General features: G+C 50.3%; 4 pseudogenes; all 4 read right to left on the bottom strand.

The window, feature by feature from the left end:
• Positions 1-733: 733 nt before the first annotated feature.
• Positions 734-852, bottom strand: LOC143949836 (5S ribosomal RNA; annotated as a pseudogene).
• A 98-nt stretch (positions 853-950) lies between these two features.
• Positions 951-1,070, bottom strand: LOC143949616 (5S ribosomal RNA; annotated as a pseudogene).
• Positions 1,071-1,168: 98 nt separating this feature from the next.
• Positions 1,169-1,287, bottom strand: LOC143948948 (5S ribosomal RNA; annotated as a pseudogene).
• A 529-nt stretch (positions 1,288-1,816) lies between these two features.
• Positions 1,817-1,935, bottom strand: LOC143946077 (5S ribosomal RNA; annotated as a pseudogene).
• Between the last annotated feature and the right edge of the window lie 12,771 nt (positions 1,936-14,706).

Below are 14,706 nucleotides of genomic sequence, written 5' to 3'. Positions count from 1 at the left end.
ACGGAGTTTGAGACTCTATGCAGGAGCGAAGGCCCCATTCTTTCTCTTGCACCATTCACAGATTCCCATTAAGAAGTACAAAAAAATAAATTTTACGGCATGTGATAAATGCGGCGAAATCCTGCATCCCTCTCTATTGGAAAAAATGTTCCCCCCCCTTCATTACTCAGTGGCTTAGGAAAATAGAGGAAATTGAAAAAAATGGAGGACTTGATCCTCACATCACAAGGTAAACAAGAATTTTTTAAACAAACCTAGGACATCTGGAATACCTATATATTCTCGCTGGAAGGATGTCGCCTGCTATCACCTTAGTGCTCTGAGCTTTCCTTGACTGGCCCCTTGGACAGTGGCCGCCATCGTGTCTCGTCCCCTCTTCTCCTTTCCTGATCTTTCACCCCTTCTCTTTTCTTCCTTCCTCCCCTATCTCTCACCCCCTCCACCCCCTCTCTCTTTTGGAAAAAGTGGAAAATTGGGAATGACGGCCCCACACCCCCCTCAGGATGGATTATGCCGGAGGGACCTGGGGTTTGTGTGACCCTGGATCTTGGTCCAGTACTTTATCCGTGCCTCAAATCATTGTGATTGATGGAAGGCAGACTCACAGTTGCGAATATACCTGTATCAAGTATTGTTCAGCTGCTTTTTGCTCTGTATTTCTCTGTTGCATTGTCTACTCGGGGGACCGTCTTCCCCTGTTTGGAGAAAAAATTGTATTTGAAAAAAAAAAAGAAGCCTACAACACCTGGTATTCCCAGGCGGTCTCCCATCCAGGCATTAACCAGGCCCGACCCTGCTTAGCCTCCAAGATCAGACGAGATGGAAAAGATTCAGGGTGATGTGGCCGTAGCCAATATCTTCAGGCACTCTCAACTCTCTTGACAAACGCCAAGATGGTCACCTTGGGAACAAGCGGAAAAAAATAGGTCAACGGCAACAACATAAAAAGAAGCCTACGGCATCTGGAAATCCCAGGCGGTCTCCCATCCAGGTACTAAACTGGTCCCAACCCTGCTTAGCCTCTGAGATCAGATGAGATTGGGCTCTTTCAGGGTGATGTGGCCGTAGGAGATTTCTTCAGGCACTCTCAACCCTCTTGACTAACGCCAAGATGGTCACCTTGGGAAACAAACAAAAAAAACAAGTCAACGCCAACAACATAAGAAGAAGTCTACAGCACCTAGTATTCCCAGGTGGTCTCCCATCCAGGTATTAACAAGGCCCGACCCTGTTTAGTCTCTGAGATCAGACGAGATCTGGTGCTTTCAGGGTTATGTGGCCATAGGCGAGCTCTTCAGGCACTCTCAACCCTCTAGACAAACACCAAGATGGTCACCTTTGGTAAACAAAAAAAAAACAAAAAACAAGTCAACGCCAACAACATAAAGAGAAGCCTACAGCACCTAGTATTCCCAGGTGGTACCCAACCCATGTACTAGCAAGGCCCAACCCTGTTTAGCCTCTGAGATCAGAGAAGATCGGGCGCTTTCAGGGTTATGTGCCCATAGGCAATCTCTTTGGGCACTCTCAACCCTCTTGACAAATGCCAAGATAGTCACCTTGAGATACAAGCGAAAAAAAACAGGTCAATGTCAACAACATAAAAAGAAGAATACGGCACCTGGTATTCCAACGCCATCTCCCATCCAGGTACTAACTAGGCCCAACCCTTCTTAGCCTCAGAGAAGAGAAGAGATAGGGCTCTTTCAGGGTGATGCTGCTGTAAGCGATCTCTTTTCGGCACTCTCAACCCTCTTGACAAATGCCTTGGGAAACAAGGGAAAAAAAATGAATCAATGCCAACAACATAAAAAGAAGCCTACAATAACTGGTATTCCCAGGTGGTCTCCCATCCAGGTACTAACCAGGCCCGACTCTTCTTAGCCTCCAAGATCAGACGAGATTGGGTGCTTTCAGAGTGATGTGGCCATAGGCAATCTCTTCAGGCACTCTCAACCCTCTTGACAAACACCAAGATGGTCACTTTGGCAAACAAGCGAAAAAAAAAACAGGTCAACGCCAACAACATAAAAAGAAGTCTACGACACCTGGTATTCCCAGGCGGTCTCCCATCCAGGTCCTAACAAGGCCCGACTTTTCTTAGCCTCCAACATCAAATGAGATCGGGTGCTTTCAGGGTGATGTGACCATAGGCAATCTCTTCGGGCACTTTCAACTCCCTTGACAAACGTCAAGATGGTCACCTTGGGAAACAAGCAAAAAAATAAAAAATAAGCCGTAAGCTAGAGACAATACGGCCCGAGTCCTCAATTTAATCCATGCGGCGCATGTACAGGGAAGGCCCTTGCTTATGTTGTCAACGGACGCGGAGAAGGCCTTTGACAGGGTGGCCTGGCACTTTATGCAGGCCACCCTGGAACATATAGGTCTTGGCCCCAACATGATGAGCTGGGTAATGTCGCTTTACTCCACGCCGTCGGCAGCGGTACAGGTGAACGAGTGGTGCTCGGACTCCTTCCCCATCACTAATGGGACGAGGCAGGGGTGCCCTCTGTCTCCCCTAATTTTTATTGTGACACTGGAACCACCTATGTGTCACGTTCGGAATGACCCAAATATTACTGGCATATCCAAACCCTCGGCACACCACAAAATTGCGGCGTACGCTGACGATCTAATTTTTTTCATCTCCAATCCACACATTTCGCTTCCCAATATACTCGCGGCTCTCCGGCGATACGGCAGCCTATCAAACTATAAAATCAATTGCGCCAAGTCGGCTGTATTGAATATATCGGTCCCGGATGGTGAGGCCAAGAGGCTACGCTCCGCTTTTCCATTCTACTGGGCTGAAAAATCTATACGTTACCTGGGCGTTGACATCGCAGCGGATTTAGTGTTGAAAATATTTTTTATTGAAACATTTCAAGTGAAAACAATAAAACATTAACCATCATGAGGCAAATGCAAGCAGGAACAGTAACAGGACTACATTTACGGGGGGCCGGCTAATGACTATCGGCCACAGCCGGTCCCTGTCGGGAAGCTTGGAGAGTAGGGAAGACGGCCTGCTCTCCGATCCACGAGGCCACAGTAGTGAGAAATACTCATGGGTTACTACATGAGACAATGTTTAATCAATAGCACAAAGAAGACAGAAAGAAAAAGAGAAGAGGAAAGGGAAGAGAGGAGCAAAATAAAGAGGAACAAAGTGGTAGAGGGGAAAGCTGAATAGCAAGAAGAGAGGAGAGGGGAGGTAAGGGGGGGAAGGAGAAGGGATATGGGTAAGGAGGGTAGGGTAGGAGAGAGAGCCCACAGCGTCCCTATGTGTTCAAGATTTGGTTCATTAAGGTGTCAGAGGAAGAGAAGCGGAGCCAGATCGACCATTGAGATATATATTTGGTGTAAGTGTCATTGTCCAGTGCCAACATCTCCTCCATTCTTATGGTGTCATTCATAATGGATACCCACCGTGACAATGGGGGAGTATTCGTCGTCTTCCAGTCCGCTCGTGTGTGGGCTTCAGCGGACTTTTTCAGCGTGCAGTCTGGCGTACTAAGTATTTCGGATTTTTCGAAATTCTGTCCGTCATACTTTGGTTTCAGCGGACAATCCGCTCGTCAGTAGGCTAGTTCGACGGACTAAGAATGGCGCATGCTCAGAAAGGATTTACACGGCGAAAGGTTGCATTGCTGTGTATTGGACTTCCTATTTCTAGTCCCGTCGTACGTGCTGTACACGTCATCGCGCAAGCTTTCGACGGACTGTTTGTGCATCCGTGTGTGGTCAAGTCCATTCATTCGAAAGTAGGACGGACTGTCCGTCGGATTGTATGACGGACTAAGTAGGCCATACAGTCCGCCCGTGTGTACGCGGCTTAAGTGTCATTGTCCAGTGCCAACATCTCCTCCATTCTTATGGTGTCATTCATAATGGATACCCACCGTGACAATGGGGGAGTATTCGTCGTCTTCCAATAAGCAGGTATCAGTTGTCTAGCAGAGGACATAAAAAAGCGGAGCAATCTTTGTCTCTGCGATTTAATAGACCTGGGCAGTATTGAGAGTAATGCAATTTTCGGAGAGATAGGAACCGGAGTATCAGCTAAAAGATTATAACATTCAAAAACCTGTGTCCAGAAGGGGTGGATCCTCTCACAGTCCCACCAGACATGTATATAAGTTCCGATTGAAGCTTCACAGCGCCAGCAGGTGGCTGGTGTAGACGGGAAGATTTTGTGTAAAGTAGCAGGGTCTCTGTACCATCTGGACAGTAGCTTGTAGTTCTTTTCTTGAGAGTAGCAGGAGATGGTTGACTTATGTGTGAAATGAAAAGAGGTTTGCCATTCCGGCACAGAGATGTCTTCACCCAAATCCGCAGACCACAGCCTAGTGTAATGTGGGAGTTGATCATGTGCTAAAGTCTGTAGTAAGTTATATAAGGAGGATAGTAGGTGTTTGGAAGTTTATGGGAGTGAGCACAGTTCCTCGAAGTTGGTAAGCTTGTGATGTATTTGAGAGGAGGAGTGTAGGCGTTTGGTAAATGTGGACACCTGTAGGACCGTGAGCCAATCTCCGGAGTCTGCCAGGGGGACCGGGGTCCCCTGAGAAGGATGTACAAATGTGCAAGCTTGCGGCCACTCCGTACGCTTAAAGGATCCTAGGGAGGTTGCCCCTGTACTTTGTGGTAAAGCAGGATGGTCAAAGAGGGACGTCAGGGGGCCCGGATCAGAGGAGAGGGTGGTGTTTAGCCCTGTCTTATACCACAGCTTCAAGGAGGCCAAAGTCAGTGGGGATAAGGATGTCATACGAGAGTAGTCCTGTTTGTAACCCCATAGAAGAGCTCGGAGATCTACAGGAGAAAGGTCCTGTTCAACGGTCACCGAGGCCTTGCAGGGAGGACGGAGGAACCATTCAATGATGCGAGTCATATGAGCAGCTGTATGGTAAGTCTCAAAATCAGGGAGGCCTGTTCCTCCCATAGTCTTCGGAAGTGTAAGCAGTTTAAATTTAACTCTGGGGAGGCCCCTGTTCCACATGAATCTGACGGCTAGCGAACGTAGGGAGATAAAAAATGATTTGGGGACGTGGATAGGGATTGTTTGAAATAAATACAGGAACTTGGGTAGAGTGTCCATCTTTAGGATATGAATCCTTCCGAACCAGGGCAAGGGAGATCCCCCCCACTCCTCAAGGTCCTTCCGTATATGGTTAAGCAGGGGAATATAATTCAGGGAAAACAAATTAGCTAGGTTGGAGGGTATAATGACCCCTAGGTAAGAGATCCCCTTGGTCTGCCATTTAAATGAGAAGTTGGATTTTAGAAGGGACAGTGTGGAGGGGGTGAGGGATATGTTGAGGGCTTTTGTCTTAGCAATGTTGATCTTAAAGTTACTATGGACACCAAAACGTTGAAATTCTCTGAGTAGGGATGGTAGGGAGATGTGTGGATTCTGAATATACACAAGGAGGTCATCAGCATACAGGGAAAGTTTGTGATGTGCAGACGGAGTTTGAATACCAAGAATGGAGGGGTTTTGTCGTATGGCACAGGCCAAATGTTCAATGATGATGACAAAGAGGAGGGGGGACAGGGAGCAGCCCTGTCGGGTACCGTTTGCAATGTCAAAGGGGGCCAATGTGGTACCGTTGACTAGGACCGTAGCTGAGGGTCGTGAATATAGGGACATAACTTTAGAGATGAAGGGAGCTCCGAGGCCAAGTTGTTCTAGAGACAGCTGTAGAAACCTCCAGCTGACCCTATCGAAGGCCTTTTCAGCATCAAAAGATAAGAGGCAAGCTTTCAGGCCTTTACGTTGGATCAGGGAGATAAGATGTATCGTCTTGGTGGTGTTGTCCCTCGCTTCTCTGCCAGGGACAAACCCCACTTGATCATTATGAATAATTTTAGGCAGTAAAGGGGACAGACGGGTAGCCAGAACTTTTGCAAATAGCTTAATATCTATGTTGAGTAGGGATATGGGCCGATAGCTGCTGCATTGGGATGGGTCCTTGCCTGCTTTAGGGATAATAGAGATGTTGGCAGATAAAGATTCCTTGGAGGGGAGGTTAAGACTGTCTACCGAGTTAAAGGCCTTTGTCAGAAGGGGTGCAAGTTGGGGGGCAAAAGTCTTGTAGAACCGGGGTGTAAAGCCGTCAGGACCTGGGCATTTTCCCACTTTAAGGGCTTTGATGGCCTGCAAAAATTCAGAAGCAATTAGAAGCTCATCTAGGGATGTCGCCTCTGCATCGTCAATAGTGGGTAAAGCAGTCTCCATAATATAATCCTGTGTGGGGTCGGGAGAGGGGGGGGACCGATCAGAAGGGGTTGCACGCGATAGGTTATAAAGCTGTGAGTAGTATTGCCTGAAGGATTCAGATATCCCAGGGGTGTTAAATGTTTTCTTATAATCCGATTGGACAATAAAGGGGATAGAATGTCGCGGGGGTCTAGGGTGAATAATTCTAGCCAGGTGCTTACCACATTTGTTCGCCAGGGAGTAGAAGTGGTTTCGCGCTTTATCCCTGGCAATTAGGGAGTGCGCGTCTAGGAGCTGGAGTAAGTCTCTGCGGGCGTTGGAAAGCTGGACAAAAACCGTAGGGTCCAGTTCTTTTTTATGAAGGGGTTCAAGGTCCGCTATGGTAGAAAGGAGTTTGCGTATGTCATGAGCTCGGGCCTTCTTAAGGCGGGAGCCGTGTTGTATAAGGGTACCCCGGATCACACATTTGAGTGTGTCCCATTGGTTCAAAGGGGAGGTTGTGTCAGTGGAGTGGTCACCTATGAAATCTTTAATGACTTTAGAGACACCCGCTACGCACACGGTGTCCCGCAGCAGATTGTCGTTAAGTCTCCAGCTCGCCCCCTGGCGGGCAGCAGGGGGGCGGACTAGAGTCAGATAGATGGGGGCATGGTCGGACCATAGGAGGTTACCGATCGCCGTTTGGAGAGGCGTGTCTAGAAGTGATTGTGATATGAGAAAGTGGTCCAATCTACTGTAGGAGTTGTGTGAAACTGAAAAATAACTGTAATCCCTTTCTGTGGGATGCTGGACTCGCCAGGGAGGAGTGATTTAATACATGTCAAGGTGGAATAAGGAACAGAAGACTTACCCGAGGATGTGTCTGTGGATGGGGAGAGGACAATATTGAGATCACCTCCAACAATGAAAGCCGACCCTCCAAAGGAGGATAGTCTGGTGAGGACTGAAGAGAGGAACCGAGCCTGGCCCACGTTCGGCACGTAGATGTTAGCTACTGTGAAAAGAAAATCGTTTAGTTTCAGTTTCAAAAATACATAGTGACCTGAGTCATCTATGAGAGAGTCCAGAACCTCTGGGTTAAAAGATTTATGAAAGGCAACAGATACCCCCTTGGATTTGGCCTGCGGATTAACACTGTGAAACCATTGCGAGTAATACCTATTGCGCAGTGCTGGAATAGCTCCAGCGCGAAAGTGTGTTTCTTGGAGCAGCAGAATTTTCATACGCTTTTTGTGAAAATGGTAAAGTGTCTGGCTCCGCTTCTCGGGTGTGTTGAAACCCCTACAATTAAAGGAAGCGAAGGTTATTGAATCGTCACTAGCCATGGGGGATCATAGGGGTGGAGCTCAGGATCAATGTGATAAGTGACACTATGGGCAAACCCCATTGGGGTAGGGAACGGGAATAGACGATGGTCATGGGGGGTAAGGGAGGGGGGAAGGGGTGGCAGGGCATAGGCAGAGAGAAGGCGGAGGGGAGAAAAAAAGTAAGAAGAGAGAGAAAAGACGATATAATAACCTTGCATAGGTAGTAGCAACAGTGGTAGGTATGGCAACCCACTCCCAGCACAACAAACAGGGGGACATGGAACAGAGCATTTGTAAACATCAATGGTAGGAGACAGGCCCAATAGGTCAGGCAGAAAAGAGGAGTAGTCAAGACAAAAACAAAAAAAAAGGCCACTAGGTGGCTCCAAAAGGCAAACATTATAGAGAAAAAAAGCCTGTCATAAAGGCACAAATCAGTGCACCCCACAGTGATCATAGGAACACCGTGGGGCGCACAACGAAAAACAGAAAGAAGAGAAAAAAGGAAGAAAAACCCAGTAAGGGGGGGGGGGGGGGAGGGGGTGGAACAAAATCACAGAGCCGGGCAGCTCCCAGCACCCCGGCCCCACGGGTAAACCAAAATCAGTTGCGACCTAAAGAGTAAACCAAAGAACATAATAAGCATAATTATCTTAGTGGTCATCAATAAATGCATTTGTAAACCGGCATAAAATAGAGAACATCTATGAGTCATAGGGGGTAAGGATATGCAGCAGGCCCTACGAAGGAATCAGATTAAACCTAACAATAATCTTAAAGTATGTCAAGGGCAACACAGAGGGGACCATTGTAGGCAGTGGATTGCAAAGACAAGTCGTTAGATCCGTCCAGGAACTATCAAAAAAATAAAAAACGGAGCACCCCAACTATAGGGATAGGGAGGAGGGGGGCACAGCAACGGGGTTGTAAAAAATATACAAAAAACCTGTAAACAAGAGGGTTAATCAGCATGTGAGTTATTCGACCCATACAGGTCCAAGGCCATCACAGGGGAGGACCCCAGTGGCGGGAAAAGAAAACAGGCCCGGGGGGGGGGGGCCCACTGGATCGGGTCAGTCGTTGGGATCCTGAAGCTGCAGGGACCATGGGGTGCGCTTGCGACCTTGCTTCTGCCATTGCGGGGTGTAGGGTAAACCTGGGGTGGTCGGTGTAAACGGCCAGTCGGGTAGGGCGACTTGAGGCAGTTAAAGCGTACTGAGACATGTAGGCAGGTCCCCCAATGTACAAAATACAACGGTTTTACCCGCATGGTGCACTCGAAGATGGAACGGGAAACGCCATTGGTATTTGATCTGTCTTGCTTGTAGGAGTTACGTGAGGGGTCGTAAGGATTTCCGCATGGCCAGTGTTTGGCGGGAGAGATCAGGGAGGAGCATGATGGGTGTTTCGTTGAAGAGAATCGACTGCTGCGTGCTGGCGGCCCTCATAATGTTCTCCTTTATTTTGTAGAAATGGACACGGCACAGTGTGTCACGGATGAAGGAGGGGTCAGGGGTGCGGGGACCCGATGTATGGTGCACCCGGTCCAATTCGATTGGGTCATCTTTGGGGCATTGGAGTATTTGGTTGAAGATAGCCGTCACAGCCGCAGGTAGATCCTTGGGGTCAACCGACTCGGGTATCCCCCGTATACGTATGTTGTTGCGGCGACTGCGGTTTTCAAGGTCGTCCTGCTGGTATGAGAGCTGCTGAAGCAGGACAGTGTGGGTATTGAGGATCCGATCATGCGATTGTACAGTGTCCCGCAGGCCATCCACTGTGCTATCCACATCATCAAAGCGTACCCCCACATCTTTTCTCAAATCAGAGATCTCTTTTCGATATGTTTCCTCGATCCTATGCACACAGTGTTCAAAGTCAGCTTTGGTGGGTAGAGACCTCATGTAGCTGTGCAGGGATCTGATCTGCGATTCCATGTCCCATCCATCCCCCGATCCTAGGGAGGCATAAGAGCGGCTTTGTCACGATCGTCCTGGCGTTCCGGTCGCACACGGGAGACTTACCCGCAGAAGCCTGTCGTTGAGAACCCGTCGTTCCCCTTTGACACGCGCTAAAGCGAACGGACGCTCTCACGGTGGCATGAACGAGCGCACGCGCGCATGTGGGGTCACAAACGGGCGCACGGCCACTCGCGGGGGCACGCTGACTCGTCGTGTGACCGTTTTGGCGTCCTAAAGGCTTCTTAAGGTCCTTGCTCCATTCCCTTCTTGCTGTCCAGTCTACAGCGTGTTCGGAGATCCTGCTATTCAGTTCCTGTACCTGTTACCTTGGTTCCTGTTACCCGGCTAGTTCTTGACCTTGACCTGTTGCTGCCTGCCTACGACTTCTTGCTTGTCTGACCACGTCTCTGCCTCATCCTCTTGTACCGCGTTGACCGTTTCCTGCTGACCCGGCCTGCACCCGACTCCGCTGTTCCTGCCTACCCGTTTGGATTTCCTGTGACTGCTGTCTTCGCTGACGACCGTCTGCCTGCCAGTCTACCCACTTGTGCCTGCCTCACCAGCCGATTACCATCAGCCCTACCTACTCGCTGTCGGTGTTCTGCTGCTTATCCGGACCTGCCTCTATCTGCCAGGCACTTGTGCCCTCTGAACTTTTGAATTCCTGTTACCACCTCCAGGGGTTCATTAGCCAGGGGATACGAGGGGCCGCTCCCTGCATTCCGGGCTCGTCTACTAGGTACGTGACAGTACTGGACAGCCATGTCCGAGCCTGCGCGGGGAGCCTCCCCCATGGACGAGCTTTGCCGAACCTGGCTGGCCTTACCCAGGCAGTAAAGAGTCTACAAGAAGGCTACGGCAGACTGGAAGAACAAGTCCAGGCGCTATCTGCTTCTTCGCCAGCTGCTCCGGGGGCCCACGCCCCACCATCAGTGGTGATGATGCCACCCGAGCCCAGGGTCCCAACCCCGGAACGATTCGCGGGAGACCGGAACAAGTTCAGAGCCTTCCGCAACTCCTGCGAGCTCTATTTCGCCCTGCAACCGAGGACCTTCTCCCTTGAGGCGACTAAGGTGGGGTTCGTTATTTCCCTTCTGACGAACGAACCTCAGGCCTGGGCACATCGTCTGCTGGAACGAAAGGATCCGTCCTTAGACACCATGAACACCTTCTTCCTGGCGATGTCTAGACTCTATGAGGATCCCCAACTCGCTGCGACCGCTGAAGCAGCCTTACACGCCCTGCAACAAGGTCGCAGGCCTGTGGAGGACTATGTGTTGGAGTTCCGACGTTGGAGCGCTGACACGGACTGGAACAACGCGGCCCTGCGATATCAGTTCCGCATGGGTCTGTCCGAGCCTCTGAAGGACGAGTTGGCACGTGTGGGCATTCCCGAAACTCTGGAAGCTCTGATAGACATCTCAGTCCAAATTGATAGGCGCCTGAGAGAGCGCCGCCAAGAGCATTCTACCGCAGCTACTCGCCCGGTCTGGATGTTACCACGGGTGCCTAGCTCCGCCCACCCAGCTCCTTCTGTTCCAGCCGCAGCCACTTTGGATCCCCCGGAACCTATGCAGCTGGGGCTACTCCGTCCATCCCTGACTCCAGAGGAACGCCAATGTTGCCGGGTCAACAACCTCTGCCTGTACTGTGGAGAGCCAGGACACTTTGTTCGCACTTGCCCAGCTAAGATGCGTAAGTGCCTCCTTGTTCCACCTGTCCCCTCACCTGTGTTGTCTGATAACACCTCTCACCTGGCTGTCCCTGTTCTTTTGCAGCTTCCAGGAAGGACTATTCCAACCCACGCAGTTATTGACTCCGGGGCGTGCAGTGGCTTTGTAGACTCGTCCTTCGCCCGGAAGAACATGATTCCCCTTAGACCGAGAGAGAAGGGGCTCTCGGTATACCTGGCCGATGGGTCTACTTTGGAATCAGGACCAGTGACTCAGGAGACTAGTCCCCTATCTGCTGTCATCGCCGGGACTCACCAAGAATTCCTATGCCTAGATGTCATCAAGTCTCCTCTGTTCCCCATCATTCTAGGTATGCCTTGGTTGAAAGCACACAACCCACGCATCGATTGGGCCACTGGAATGATTGAGTTTCCTTCGGTCTACTGTCTCCAGCATTGTTGCCCTACAGTTAACGGGGACTCTTCGGCCCTCCTCTGCTTGGAAGCAGACGAAGAAACCCGACAAGCTGTGCCCAAGGAATATCATGACTTCCTAGATGTTTTCAGTAAGAAGGGGGCCGAGACTCTACCACCTCATAGGCCATATGACTGCCCTATTGAACTACTCCCGGGGGCAGAAATCCCCTTCGGAAGAATCTTCCCTCTATCCGAGTCTGAACTGAGTACCCTGAAGTCCTACTTGGATGATAACCTTGAGAAGGGATTTATCCGACCCTCTACCTCCCCGGCTGGCGCTGGGATTTTCTTCGTGGAAAAGAAAGACCACTCCTTACGCCCATGTGTGGACTATCGGGCGTTGAACAAAATCACCATTAAAAATCGCTACCCCCTGCCATTAGTACCCAAACTTTTTCAGAGACTAGGTTCTGCTAAGTTGTTCTCCAAGCTGGATCTTCGGGGTGCCTACAACCTCGTCCGTATTAGGAGGGGTGACGAGTGGAAGACTGCCTTCCGTACCCGCTTCGGGCACTTCGAATACTTGGTGATGCCGTTCGGGCTGTGTAACGCCCCAGCCACGTTTCAGCATTTTGTCAATGACATTTTTAGAGATTACCTTGATCTGTTTGTAATTATTTACCTTGACGACATCCTAATTTTTTCCCCCACTTTAGCTGACCACCGGGAACACGTGAAGAAGGTTCTGACTCGTCTCCGCCTTCACGGCTTGTACGCCAAACCCGAGAAATGTGTCTTCGAACGGCAGAGCATCCAGTTTCTCGGCCTGGTCATCTCTGTGAGAGGGATTGAGATGGATCCCCAGAAGATCTCCGCAATTCAGGACTGGCCTGCCCCTTCCGATAAAAAGGGAGTTCAGCGATTTGTGGGATTCGCAAATTTTTACCGCAAGTTTATTAAGGGATTCTCTTCTATTATCTCTCCCATTACCGGACTGACCAAGCAGGGCCAGAAGTTTCATTGGACCCCCGAAGCACAAGAGGCCTTCAAGACTCTGAAGGATTTGTTCGTATCGGCCTCTGTCCTGAAACACCCCGATTCCGCTCTACCATATATCCTCGAAGTTGACGCCTCAGAAATAGCAGTCGGAGCGATTCTTTCCCAGAGGCAGGGGCCCAAGTCCTTACTCCACCCGGTTGCCTTCTTTTCCCGCAAATTGTCGGAGGCAGAGAGGAACTACGAAGTCGGAGATCGTGAGTTACTGGCAATTAAATCTGCACTCGAGGAGTGGCGCTACCTGCTGGAGGGAGCCACCCATCCGATCCTGGTCTATACCGACCACAAAAACTTGGAGTACCTTAAGACAGCAAAGAGATTGAAGCCCTGTCAGGCCAGGTGGGCACTCTTCTTCTCCAGGTTTTCATTTCACATCACATACCGTCCCGGATCCAAGAATACCAAGCCAGACGCTCTATCCCGCATGTCCAGGCAACCGGAGAGCCTGCCACCTACTGATACCATCCTTTCTACAGGGAACTTTCTTCTGCTCCAGGGGGATGTGGTGTCTCAAGTTAAGCAGGCTTCCATAGGCACAACACCTCCATCCGGTATCCCGTTATCTTCCAGTAATGACCTTCTGTGGCATGAGGGCAAGATCTTTGTTCCCCAGGAAGTTCGGACTCTGGTTCTGGCCTCCTGTCATGACCACCCATTGGCCGGCCACTTTGGGGTATTCAAGACTTTGGAATTACTCCGACATACATTTTGGTGGCCACGAATGAAGGACGACTGCAAGAGTTATGTGGAGGCTTGTGTCACCTGTATTCGGAGTAAGGGCAACAAGTCTAGAGCCTGGGGTCTGCTAAAACCGCTACCTGTTCCTGATAGACCATGGAGGATGATCTCCATGGATTTCATCGTCGAACTCCCTCCTTCGGAGAACTGTTCAACGATCTTCGTCATAGTCGATAGACTCACCAAAATGGCCCACTTCCTGCCCATGAAGGGCACCCCCTCAGCCACAGAGACAGCCAACACCTTCGTTAAAGAGATTGTAAGACTCCATGGCATCCCCGCTAACATCACATCTGATAGGGGGTGCAGTTCACCTCAATATTCTGGAGAGCACTCTGCGGAGCTCTGAAAATCGACCTTTGCCTGTCCTCAGCCTACCACCCGCAGACCAACGGCCAGACCGAGAGGACGAACCAGACACTGGAGCCTTCGTTGTTTCTCGTCCTTCTCCCAAGATGACTGGGTCTCTCTTCTACCTATGGCCGAGTTCGCCTACAACAACACAGTCCACTCTGCCACCAAGCAGTCCCCTTTCTATGCGAACTTTGGCTTCCATCCATTGTTCTTGTCTGGCAATCTCCCCGAGTGTTCGGTACCCGCGGTACAGGAGAGTCTTAACTTCTTTGAAGTAAATAACAAACTTCTACAAGAAACCCTGACCAAGTCACAGGAACATAACAAAGAAGTTTTCGACAGGAAGAGAAGGGGGAGCTGGATCTCAAGGTTGGGGATCAGGTCTGGTTGTTCACCTTGAACCTTAGACTGTCTTGCCCCTCCAAGAAGTTGGGCCCAAAATTCGTGGGTCCCTTCCCGATCAAGAGGAAATTAAACAACGTGGCTTTTGAGCTCAAGCTTCCTGAATCCTTCCGGATCCATCCAGTCTTCCATGTGTCACTTCTCAAGCCCGCTGTCCCGGATCCTTTCGCTGACAGAATTACCAGTCCTCCAGAACCCATGATGGTCAATGGGGAAATTGAGTTCGAGATTGAATCCATACTGGACTGCAGGAAGAGACAGAACCAGATTCAATTTTTGGTCAAGTGGAAGGGGTACGGACCTGAGGAGAACTCCTGGGAGCCAGAATCTAACATCCACGCTAAGAGACTCATCCGTGCCTTTAAGAATTCTCACCCGAGTAAGATGGCTCAGTTGAGCATCCGGAGGCTGCCCCTTGGGAGGGGGCAATGTCACGATCGTCCTGGCGTTCCGGTCGCACACGGGAGACTTACCCGCAGAAGCCTGTCGTTGAGAACCCGTCGTTCCCCTTTGACGCGCGCTAAAGCGAACGGAAGCTCTCGCGGCGGCATGAACGAGCGCACGCGTGCACGTGGGGTC

The sequence above is a fragment of the Lithobates pipiens genome, unplaced genomic scaffold (genome assembly GCF_037356315.1).
Source record: "Lithobates pipiens isolate NorthernLeopardFrog02 unplaced genomic scaffold, aLitPip1_a1.2 Scaffold_30, whole genome shotgun sequence".
Lineage (NCBI taxonomy): Eukaryota > Metazoa > Chordata > Amphibia > Anura > Ranidae > Lithobates > Lithobates pipiens.
This window is presented reverse-complemented; position numbering and strand designations above follow the sequence as displayed.